The sequence below is a fragment of the Myotis myotis genome, unplaced genomic scaffold (assembly GCF_014108235.1).
Source record: "Myotis myotis isolate mMyoMyo1 unplaced genomic scaffold, mMyoMyo1.p scaffold_m19_p_6, whole genome shotgun sequence".
Classification (NCBI taxonomy): domain Eukaryota; kingdom Metazoa; phylum Chordata; class Mammalia; order Chiroptera; family Vespertilionidae; genus Myotis; species Myotis myotis.
The window spans coordinates 32618207-32628785 of NW_023416368.1; the positions used below are offsets into that span (position 1 = coordinate 32618207).

At 44.0% G+C, this 10579-nt stretch overlaps 1 pseudogene; it reads left to right on the forward strand.

Annotated features, from left to right (window-relative positions):
- The first annotated feature begins 280 nt into the window (after positions 1-280).
- LOC118657900 lies at positions 281-1236 on the forward strand (annotated as a pseudogene).
- The last annotated feature ends 9343 nt before the right edge of the window (positions 1237-10579 follow it).

A 10579-nucleotide genomic window follows, 5' to 3' on the forward strand; every position in this document is an offset into this window, starting at 1 on the left:
AGAACCCTACAATGAATTTAATCGAAGATTTATCCTGCTTTCCTTTAAAAATGTCAGTATTTAATATTTAAAAAGGTATATGATCTATTTTCTAAATAGGTTAAGATTTTTTTTTTTTGCCTATTCAAGAGATTTTTGAGATTCAGCCTTCACTTCATTTTTTTTTTTTTAGATTAAGCTTTCTCCTAATGAAATTAGTAAAAGAACTATTTGCTCTCTGCTCCCCCTGTTCAACAGACTGTGTCTTCCCATGCAGTGCCAGCTACAACCCTGAGATACAATGGTGAAGGTTGGAGTGAATGGATTTGGATATATTGGGCGCCTGGATACTAGGGCTGCTTTTAACTCTGGCAAAGTGGATATTGTCACCATCAATAATCCTTTCATTGACATCAATTACATGGCCTATACGTTCCAGTGTAATTCTACTAATGGCACGTTCAAAGGCACAGTCCAGGCTGAGAACTAGGAGTCCATTTCCATCTTCCAGGCGCGAGATCACACCAACATCAAATGGGGTGAAACTAGTGCTGAATATGTTGTGGAGTCCACTGGTGTCTTCAGTGCCTTGGAGAAGGCTGGGGCTCACTTGGAGGGTGGAGCCAAGAGGGTCATCACTCTGCTCCTTCTGCAGATGCCCCCATGTTTGTGATGGGTATGAGCCATGACATGTATGGCAACTCCTTCAAGATTATCAGTAATGCCACCAACTGCTTGGACCTCCCAGCCAAGGTCATCCATGACAACTTTGGCATCATGACCACAGTCCACGCCATCACTGACACCCAGAAGACCACAGATGGGCCCTCTGGGAATCTGGGGCATGATGTCCAAGGGGCAGCCCAGAAAATCATCCCTGCTTCTGCTGGTGCTGCCAAGGCTGTCAGCAAGGTCTTCCCTGAGTTGAATACGAAGCTCACTGGCATAGCCTTACATATCCCCATCCCAATGTGTTGGTTGTGGATCTAACCTGCCACCTGGAGAAAGTTGACAAATATGATGACATCAAGAAGGTAGCAGGGATCAGAGGGCCCCTTCAAGGGCACCTTAGGCTGTACTGAGGACTAGGTTGTCTCCTGTGACTTTAATAGTGACACCCACTCCTTCATCTGTGATGCTGGGGCTGGCATTGCCTTCAATAACCACTTTGTCCAGCTCATCTCCTGGTAAGACAATGAATTTGGCTATAGTAACGGGGTGGTGGACTTTATGGTCTACATGACCTCCAAGGAGTAAGAGCCCCCTGGACCACCAACCCCCGTGAGAGGAAGAGAGGCCCTCAGATGCTGGGGAATCCTGGCCCCAAAGCAATCCCCAAACACACTGAGAATCTCCTGACCGCCACAGTTTTCATCTCAGGCCCCCTGAAGAAGAGGAGGGGCTTAGGAAGCCCTACTTTGTCTTGCACCATCAAGACAAGCTCACTGTACCCAGCTAAAATAAGTAAATAAAAAGGAACTATTTGACTTTACTAAAAAATTAAAGCTATGCATTTTAACATCACAAATGCCAACTATTGTGTTTCTAAATGTGGAAAAACTTACTGCTGTTGGCACCATCTTCAAACACAGTATGAAGTCCCCATACACAGGGGGGACTATGAAATAAGCATTTCTAAATGGGTCAGGGTTAGTCAGCACTGACAACATTGATTCGAAGCCATTACCCTGTTTTGAAGACTGAATAACGTCAAGGGGATTGCGTAGAGATTTTGTTAACCTTATGTTCTATCTGATGTGAGATAGCCTTGTCTGGCACAGCCCTGTGGTTCTGAACTTATATTATTTCTTAAAACAGAGAAGAAAAATGATTTTTAATCTGTTGCTTTTCACTTATGCTTTTCTAGTCAAAGCTTTATAGTGCCATGTCATTAAAATAAAATATAACATTGAATTGTGTTTTCTAACTTTGTAGATTACCTAGTTCTTAAAAGCTGTAACTCAAATAAAATAATTCTGCAAATACACTTTGTTTTAAAAGAAATTAACTTATTGCCATGTTTAAACATTTCATAGACATACCTTGTTAACCTAGAGATAATTTTCTTCAGTTGTTTTATTTATGAAAGGCAAGACCCTGTGTTATTTGATTGCCAGCACAAGTTTGGGATCATTGAGAAAAACAGGGTCAGTTGTTAAAATCATTTAATAAAAGTAGGTTAGTAGGTCACAGCTGTCCTGATGATCCATCATTTTTAAGGGCATTTCAAAAAGTAGTCATTAGCAAATATGAAAATTTCTTAGACTTTTGGACCAAAAAAGAAAAATTTAACACTGAAATCATTTCTTTATAAAGAGCAATACATTCGTTCAAGTTACTAAATTTTAATTTCCTTGTTTATGGAAAGTTTCCCTATGTTAATTCCAAATCTTTGAAAAATGACATACCTTGAGATTGAAAATTAGGAAGCAGTAGTTTAACTTACTAGACTTAGAAATCCAAAGGGAGTTTTCTTTATGATTATTATTCATCAACTTAAGGAATATGCTATATTGCCAGTCAGTAACACCAAGATCATAAAGTAGAACAATTGTCAGCGGAAATAGAAAAAAATACTATAATATTTAATGGAGGTAATATTTAAAATGCTACATCATAGCAGTGGTCTGCCAGCAAACACACCAGTCAACTACCCAAACAGAAGTAGGGCAGCTCTTTGTTACAAATGATTAAGGAGACATTGGAAAAACAAGCTCAAAGACATCAGCAAGGCTTGCCAGTCGATGACAATGATAACCAATCCAGGACAAAGAACAGTGCAAAAATACAAACCTCCGTGCAACACAGCTAGGTACTCGGGACAATAATGTTCACTGCAGCTCACATCACCGCTGAACATACACACACCTGCAGCAAGGTTCCTGGATGGAAGTGTTAATTACAGTTATTACAACAGCAGAAATTAACACAGAGCACAGCATGTCTGGTTTTTACATTTTCCTGTACGGACTCCATGTATTGAGTAAAATTATAAAGCTCAACATTTGAAGAGTTCCATCTTCAAATCTTTCCTGTGAGTCTTATTTGAGCCTTATGAAAAAAATGGGGTGAGGTATGCAAAACGTCCTATATAATAAAAGCTTAATATGCAAATCACTATGATGTGCACTGACCACCAGGGGGCAGATGCTCAATGCAGGAGCTGCCTCCAGGCTGCAGGCCCCAGGCCAGCTAAGGTGGGTGCCAGTGGGGGGATGGCCCCCACCCCATTACTCCGCTGGTTGCCCCACAGAGGCAGGGGGGGGGCAGGGCCAGCGAGTGGGTGGTGCCAGGCTGGCCAAGGCAGGTGCCAGTGAGGTCCCCCCAGTCACCCCTCTGGTCGCCCCACAGATCAGTCCTGATTGTTGGCCAGGCCTATGGACCCTCCCATGGAGGAATTTCGTATACCTGGCCTCTAGTGTGCAAATAAAAGTCTAAATGAAACCACTTTCCTGACCATATGCATATCCAGCACTTGGAGTGGTGTGGGCTCTAAGATGGGCTTTCAGGAAAAGTCCAGACTTTTGAGAATACAGAAAGCTCTGGATTTAGGAGGAATGATTTTCTTTCTTTTTAAAAAAATATATTTTATTGATTTTTTACAGAGAGGAAGGGAAAGGGATAGAGAGTTAGAAACATCAATGAGAGAGAAAAATCAATTCAGCTGCCTCCTGCACACTTCCTATTGGGGATGTGCCTGCAAACAAGGTATATACCCTTGACCAGAATTGAACCTGGAACCCTTCAGTCTGCAGGACGACACTCTATCCACTGAGCCAAACTGGTTAGGGCAGGAGGAATGATTTTCTTACAGAAGAAGGGAGCAGATCTCATGTGTGAGAGTTGGAGCTATTTTCTTTCGTGCTTTGTAGCCTATGTATTCAGTTTGGGTTGTGTCCTAGTAAAAGAGTATATTTTAGATCCCCAAATGAACCGCATCCAGCGAGGCCATGGGTGAACCTGAGGAGGGGCAGTGAAGGATTAAAGAAGACAAGCAAGAGAATACAGGTAGGTTCCCTTGTGCCTGGATGAGGACACAGTGACACAGACTGTAAGCTGAATCTTTATTTTATAGTCAGAGCACACAAAGCAAAACAAGGGGAGTGGTCAACATGTTTACAATGTTCTTGCAAGTTTTACCTTGTTTTGGCAGCACTTGCTGCACCTCCCATAGTCCATTAGCTACCTTGGAACACAGGAGGACTATAAGATCAAGCTTAATTATGCTAGGAGGGCTCTGCCCTCCAAGCTGGGACTTGTTTGTGGCTCTGCCACAGGTCAGTCTGAGGCTTGACCCTATAGCCGCTCCCTATACCCAAATCCTTGTTGACCATTTTTGTATGTGTGTGTGTATATATATATATATATATGTATATACACACACACAAATATATATTGTGTATATATATACACAATATATGCTATATACATATATGTGTATATATATATCTACACTAATAAAAGAGAAACATGGTAATTGGCGTATGACCGCTACCCTTCCCATTGGCTAATCAGGGCAATATGCAAATTAACTGTCAGCCAAGATGGCGGCCGGCAGCCAGGCAGCTTGAAACTAACATGAGGCTTGCTTGCTTCAGTGACGGAGGACTGCAATTTTCCCTGCCGGCTGCTGCAGGCCTCTGAGCCTGCAGTTTCAAACATTGTAACAAATATAGACGCTAAACAAAACCTCAGCCAGCTGGGATCTCAGAGCTGGGATCTCAGAGCTGGAGTTGATACAGAGTTTCGAGAACCGAAACAAACCAGATACCTACTTTCAGGAGCGGAGGCCTAAGAGCTGGAGCCTCAGAGCTAAAGCTGGCCCAGAATAAAAAAGAAAAAGAAAAAAAGGAGCGGTTGGGAGCTTCAGTCCCAGCCTGAAAACAGCCCTCAGCCCCTCACCCAGACTGGCCAGGCACCCCAGTGGGGACTCCCACCCTGAAGGGTGTGTAACCAGCTGCAAACAGCCATCATCCCCTCATCCAGGCTGGCCAGGCACCCCAGTAGGGACCCCCACCCTGATCCAGGACACCCTTCAGGGCAAACCAGCCAGCCCCACCCGTGCACCAGGCATCTATCCTATATAGTAAAAGGGTAATATGCCTCCCAGCACTGGGATCAGCGGAGTTGAGAGGCCTCCCGGCACCGGGATCAGCGTGACAGGGGGCAGCACCCAAACCCCCTGATCGCCATGCGGCTCTGTGTGTGACAGGGGGCGGGGCCACAACCTCCCTATCCGCCCTGCTCTGTTCGTGACAGGGGAAGGCGCCCCAACCCACTGATCGATCGGCCCTGCTCTGTGGGTGATAGAGGGCAGCGCCCCAACCCCCCCCCCCCCCCCACGGGCCCTGCTCTGTGATGGGGTAGAGCCATAACCTCCCCATCGGCCCTGCCCTGAGTGTGACAGTGGCGGCGCCCCAACCCCCTGATCGGCCCTGCTCTGTGGGTGATAGAGGGCAGCGCCCCAACCCCCTGATCCGCCCTGCTCTGTGTGTGACAGGGGGCAGTGTGCCAACTTCCCTATCGGCCCTACTCTGTGAGTGACAGGGGGGAGCTCCTCAACCCCCTGATGGGCCCTGCTCTGTGCATGACAGGGGGGAGCTCCCCAACCCCCTGATGGGCCCTGCTCTGTGCGTGACGGGGGGGGGGGGGGCAGTGCCCCAACCTCCTGATTGGCCCTGCTCTGTGCGTGACAGGGGGTGGCGCCACAACCTCCCCATCTACTCTGCCTTGAGTGTGACAGGGGGCGGTGCCCCAACTCCCCAATCGGCCCTGCTCTGAGCCCAACCAGGGGCTGCACCTAGGGATTGGGCCTGCCCTCTGCCACCCGGGAGCAGGCCTAAGCCAGCAGGTCGTTATCTCCTGAGGGGTCCCAGACTGCGAGAGGGCACAGGACGGGCTGAGGGACCCCCCTCCTCTCCCCTCTGAGTGCACAAATTTTTGTGCACCGGGCCTCTAATATATATATATATTTAAAGATGTTTACTTTTCAGAGAATACTTTGTTACTCATTTTTCTTTATCAACATCTATCAAACCTTCTTACCTTTAGGAAACTTTTCAAATCTCTGAAAGGAAATCACGACACCATCCACTTTTGAATGAAGTGTGTTTCATTAAAAGCAAATTGCTGTTGAGTCATATCCTGAAAGTGAGTGGTTACTTTTAGCAGAATAATTGCACAGGTGCGTCAGAAGAGAAGCTCCAATCAAAATTGTTATATTGATGTATTTCCCTGTGTAACAGAGTTTTCATTTTCAATCCAGAAAAATTCACTAATATGAAACTTGTAGAATTATATGCATAGGTTGTCATTTATAAGCAGTCAACTGCTTCACTGACTCCTGAATATAATTTAGTTGCATTTCCTTGAGTTATCTACCTGGAAAATTGTTTTAAAACATTAATTAATAAGTCACAGTGTTTCTTATACAACATTCATAGCATCCCTAGCACTTTTCCTAACTGTTCTCAGTATGGAGTTTTGACATTATCCACCCATAAAAGGTAATGGATCTGAGCAAAAGGTCCTTTTCACAAACCTATATGTTCATGTTGACCAATGTCACCCCAAACAATTTAATAAATTTTTAAAAAAGTATAGTTGGCATACAATATTGTATTCATTTCAGGTGAATAATACAGTAAGTCGACATTTATATGCCTTACGATGTGGTCACCATGATAGTCTATTAACCACCTACGCCCGTGCCTACCATATAGTAGCCAGAGTAGTCCTGTTAGAATGTCAGCTCATGTCACTCCTCTGCTAGAAACCCTCCAATTGTGTCCTCACTCAGAGTAAAAGCCACACCTTTTAAGGACCTAAGAAACCTTCCCTCAATCTTTTCATCCCCACTCCATTTCTTGGACTTCATCTTCTGCTGCCTCCTCCTTCCCTCCCTCACTCTAAGGGGGCTCCACCTCCCTGTTCCTCAAACCCTCCAGGTCTCCTGCCCTGGGGCCTTTGTACTTACTTTTCCCTCTACCTAGAATGCTCTTTCCACAGGTATCTACAAGGCTTACTCTCTATTCTCCCAAGGGCTTTACTCACACGCCACCTACTTTTTGTCTCCTTAGTATAACCACTATATACTGCAATATGGTTTGCTTCTCTCCCACTAGAATGTAGGCTCCAGACGGGCAGAGGTGTTGGTCTGTTATGTTCACTGCTGTATCCTCATTACTCAGAATAGTGCGTGGCACATAGCGGGTACTCAGTGCATAATTATAGCGGGAATTAGTAAATGGATGTCTTGTCATCTCACAAAATTGGTCTAGTAGCCAGAAGATGGAGGGATTGATAGAGATAGATGATAGATGATAGATAGATAGATAGATAGATAGATAGATAGATAGATAGATAGATAGATAATGGATAGAACAAGCCTATAGATAGGTTGCTATAACTGTCACTACCTCTCCCACCCCTACTCCAGGGAAAGCAGCACAAGTTCTGATATAGAATTACAAATAGAATTCTCCCATTTTAAACTGAGGACAGCATATAATCATGTTTATGCATTTCACGTTTCTCAGAAATTAAGTATTAAATAGCACCTTTCATTTGAATATCTTAAAATGTATTTTTTAAAAAGAATACCATAATTACATGTAGTTATTCTTCACTATTATACATCAGTTAGCAGCAAGAGGATTCATGGATTTAGAATCTCACTGGCTTTTGACACCTTCGTATTGGATGAGAACATGCAAGGGGAACCCAAGTAGCAGTTTGACATTACAATATGCCGTTTAAACCTCAGAAAGTCTATTATTGCCTGGCTTATTCGTATAAGAAAAAGGTGAAATGACTTGTCAGCCAGAATGTTCTAAAAATGCCCATGTCAACAGAGTGTCATGGTGTCCTTGGGCCGTTACCTTAGTTACCTGGATTCTTCCTGTCTGCTCAGCATATCATGGTTGAGCATATTACTCAGGAAGGCTCTGGAACGGAAGTGGGGCTCACTCTTGGCGGTTAACCAAGTGTTTTCCTGAGGGCAGAGTGTGAGTGACACATGTGCTCTGTGTTGACCACACTCATAAGGTAAAGATAAGTGTTCCTTCTGAGACTGAGCTCCCACAAAGTTGCCAAATGTTTAGAGTGTGGCTTTGGTGCCCTGGTCTCCCAGTGGCCTGCCTCCTAGCACCCTAAACCCCCTCTTCAAATGCCAGACCCTTCCTCCTTTCAAAATTGGCACACAGGAAAGCTTCTGTTACAGCTTTAAAAAGTTGCCTCAAGAAAACAGAAACACCAATCAGAAAGGATATATGCACCCCTATGTTCACAGCAGCACAATTTACAATAGCCAAGATTTGGAAAGAGCCTAAATGCCTATCAGCAGATGAGTGGATTAGAAAACTATGGTACATCTACACAATGGAATACTATGCTGCTATAAAAAAAGAAGGAATTCTTACCATGTGTAGCAGCATGGATGGAACTGGAGAGCATTATGCTAAGTGAAATAAGTCAGGAAGTGAAAGAAAAAACACCACATGATCTCACTCATTTATGGATAATAAAGAATATTATAACCTGATGAACAAAAAGATAGATACAGAGGCAGAGAAGCATGGAACAGACTGTCAAATTACAGTGGGAAGGCTGGGGAGTGTTGGGGGGTGGGAGGAGGTAAGAGATCAACTGAAGGACTTGTATGCATGCATATAAGCATAACCAATGGACACAAGACACTGGGGGCATGGGGTGAAGGCATGTGCCGGCGGGTAGGGGAGGCCAGGGGAAGGTCAATGGGGGGGGGGGGGGAAAATGAGACATATGTACTACTATCTGTAATACTTTAAACAATAAAATAAAATAAAACATCAAAAAAACAAAAAGTTGCCTCTTCCAAGGTGGTTATATGTCTTTTGGAGAGAACAAAGCCAGAAGCAAAACAAGTGAGGTGTCAGTGGTGAAGTTTCAGGCATCAGTAAGCCAGGTCCAGCCTCTGTGTTTTAGGGAGCAGGACTCTGACTGCCTATGCCCTAGAGATAAAGTTGAGTGGGACAGACACTCACAATACCAGAATCCAAAGTGCTTTACTTAAAATACCCCCACCCCATGAGTCTTAACATCTGAAAGAAATGCCAACATGTCTTAAGTCATATATGTACCATCTTCTGGAGGATCTCAGAAGTCATTTAGTCTAACTCTCTCATTTTATAGGTGAGGGAACCAAGGCTCCAAACAGTTAACTGCTGTCCTGTGACCTCCACAGTGCACATTCATGCCTTGCTTTTGTGTGTGCTTGGAAATGACTGAGTGCATTTCTTGCAAAAGGTCTTGTAACTCAGCATAGTCCTTCTGCATATCCTCCTAGTCTAAGGTAGTGATACTTGACTGAGCTTGTCAGCCAGAATGCCCTAAAAATGCCCTTGTTCTAGGAATGCAGGTAATATAAACTATTAAGGAGATTTTCGAGTTGGGCCTGGGAGGAACTAACTTTATTCCTAGACTTGCCTCTACACTGAAGTAATGCCATGACCGTGCACCAAATGGTAAATCAGTGTTATCTGCTTGACCAAAGAAAAACCAAGGTGGTGTGGAGAGGACACTGGTTGGGAGAGGGTAGGTGTGAGTTTTAGCCCAGCCTTCATCACAATCTAGCCATAGAAACCCTCCTAGTAAGTAACCAAGCTTACTATCATGTGCCAGGACAGAGCCACTAGATGAGCAAAGCAAATGGGCAATAGAATTGCTGTAAAATACCTCAGTGTCTCCTCATCTGTCAAAGGTTTCGAGAAACAGATTGGCTGGAAAGGCTGAGAGCACACTTGTGTTATCCCAAATCTTTCTAGCTTCTTTCTGCAGCCAGAACAATGGACACCAGGGCAGGAACCTAGAAGATCGCTCCTTCAAACCAATTTCAGGGGAAGACATGCGACCCATACTTGGCCAATGATAGTTCCTACTCCCAAGCAACATAAATAGGTCCAGAGGATAGCCATGTGACCAAAGCAGACCCAATCCAAGTTTACAGATCTTGGGAAATAGAGGTCCTTCTCTATCAAGTGAATAAGCTGAGATGATGCAAGCGTGAAGTTACAGAGGCTACTTCCCTGGGCCAATAGAGGCCAACACAGAGATCATCAGAGCTGAGAGAGAGATGTTCCAGTGATGCTGTCTGATTCCTGGATCCAGCCATGCGTGGACATATTTGAGTTGAGACATTTTCTTTTTTTGCCTGAACTAGGTTTAGCTAGACTTGTCATTTTTGATTAAAAGAACCCTGATAATCATCCTTTAATTTTTCAAATGAGGAAAGTGAGGCTCAATGGAGGGAGTGTGACTGACTCAAAGTCACACAGCACATTGGGGACAAAATTTGGACTTGAAATCAGAGCTACTGATTTTCATTCCAATGAATTTTCTTCCACACTGAGCTTTATATACTATATCTTGTAAATTATTCGATATTTTCTGAATGATAATACAGATCTTTCCCCCCTACCATGTTACATCAGGGCAAAATCCATTCATGTAAGCAAAAGATGGTGTTTAATGTGTTCTAGGCACATCAATAGGGTCTTTCATAAATGTGATCATATGTAGTTGCCTCACACTGGGCTTCATGAATCGTTGAAAATCAGTGGAT